General features: G+C 33.9%; 1 pseudogene; it reads right to left on the reverse strand.

Annotated features, from left to right (window-relative positions):
* Positions 1-504: 504 nt before the first annotated feature.
* LOC131424792 (large ribosomal subunit protein eL42-like) lies at positions 505-1,706 on the reverse strand (annotated as a pseudogene).
* Positions 1,707-2,243: the final 537 nt, after the last annotated feature.

The following is a 2,243-nucleotide window of genomic DNA, read 5'->3' on the forward strand; positions in this document are numbered from 1 at the left end:
ATTTAGGGGCTCAGGTTCTCAGAGGTCTCAGTCCATAGATGGCTAGCTCCATTCCCCTAGGGCTCAAGGTGAGGCACAACATCTGGTTGGAAGAGTGTGGTGGAGGGAAGCAGCTGACATGATGATCAGGGAGCAGAAAGACTCCACTTGCCAGATACAAAATATATCCCCCAAAGGAATGTCACCAATGACCCCCTTCCTCCTGACACACTCTACTCACCCTCAGATACCCTCAGTTAATCCCATCAAGGGATTAATTCACTGATGAAGTTAAGGTTGTCATAACCAAATCGTTTCTCCTCTAAACCTTCTTTCATTGTCTCACATATGAGCTTTTGGAGGACACCTCACATCCAAACCAGAACGACTAGAGTTTGCAACCAAAAGACCGAAATTGGCAAAATGTATAAAACCACATAGTATGACTATATACTACCTATAAAATAATCACAGAAGGGGAAAAGTTAGTCCTTGTAAATAGTAACCAAAATGAAGCTGGGGTGGCAATGTTAACATCGGACAAAATAGAGTTTTTAAAAAGGTATGAGAGGCAAAGAATGACAAAGAAAAATATTATATTTCAAAAAAAGTTTAATACAGTAGAAGTAAACTATTACAAACATTTATGCCCCAAATGATACAATATCAAAATACATGAAATGAAAACTAACAGAATTGAAGAGAGGGAGTTTTATAAGTAGGTGGAAATTCCCATATTCTTTTTCAATAATGGATAGAACCACCATACACAAGCTAAGTACATAGATGAAGGACTTAACACAATAGACCAAATATTTCTAATAGATATTCAAAGCACTTTGGATTATCTGCTGTAAGTATATACAGTCTTCCTGAATGTGTGTGGGACATTTTCCATGCTAGATCATAAATTACCTCACATCAGGGTTGTTTTTTTTTTTTTTTTAGATATAGTGAAAATTATCTTCTCTGACAATAATGGGGTGAGTTTAGAAATCAACAACAGAAATAAATCTGGAAAATTATCAACATCTGCAGAAATAAACAATATACTCTTTCCTTGTTGCTCTAATTTATTCCTTCACAAAAGACCAACTGCCACAAAATAAGTGAATATAACCTCAAGATTTTATTCTATTCATAATAAAACGATAACAAAAAGAGTGAAGCTTAGAACTGAATCACTTGACCCCTTTCTCTTCTCTGCCCAGTTCAAAATGCTTGTATCTCTAAATAGTCAGGATTCTCTTAATTCTGCATTTGGGCTCAACACATTCAAGTCTCAGCACAATCTCCTTTAAATCATTGTAGTCTGTCCACTCTGACTACTCTGTTTCCTGTCAAAATGCTGCTTTCCCTGTGCATACAGAGAACACTTGCCCTTCTTGTCCTGTGTCACTTGATGGGGTTGGTGCTTGCCACCCTTCTCACGGAACATATGACAGGTTTTAGGAACATTCACCATGTTTGCAAGAGCTTTATGGACACAGAAACAATACACTCTAAAAGAACAAATAGAACAAAGAAGAAATCTTCAGGGAAATCAGAAGGTACTTAGAGATGAATGAGAGAGAAAATACTATGTACCAAAACTAAGGGGACAAAGTGAAAGCAGTGCTAAGAGAAAATTTCATAGCTATAAAAACTTAGCATAATAAACAAGAAAGATATCAAATCAGTGGCCTGACTTTATGACTTAAGGACTAGAAAAATAAGAACAAACTAAAGCTAAGTGTAGCTCAAAGAAGGAAATTATGAAGATTAGATCAGAGAAAAATTAAATACAAAATAAAAACAGAGAAAAGCAGTGAAATCAAAAGTTAATTCTTTGAAAATATCAATAAAACTGATTAATATTTAGCTAGATGCACTAAGTAAAAAAGAGAAGACTCGATTACCAAAATCATAACTGAAAGTGGGGGTGATAATACAGATTGTACAAAAATAAAACAAGATTTTAAGTGGAGATTATAATTAATAGACTACTAACAAATTGGATAAACTAGATACAATGGACAAATTTATAGAAACACAAAACTTACCAACATTAAATCATGTAGAAATAGGAATGTAAATACAACTTTAATTGCTAGATATGGAATCAATAATCAAACATCTCCAGACAAGGAAAATAATTGGATCTGATAACTTTTCTATCAGAATTTCATCAAACATGTAAAGAAAAATTGATACAAACTCTTGTAAACTTTTCAAAAAATTTGAAGAAGATAGAATGATTCCAAACTTATTGTATAGGATCAGAA

This window comes from Marmota monax, unplaced genomic scaffold (assembly GCF_021218885.2).
Source record: "Marmota monax isolate L192 unplaced genomic scaffold, Marmota_monax_Labrador192_F-V1.1 WCK01_AAM20220418_F8-fsc00063, whole genome shotgun sequence".
NCBI classification, from domain to species: domain Eukaryota; kingdom Metazoa; phylum Chordata; class Mammalia; order Rodentia; family Sciuridae; genus Marmota; species Marmota monax.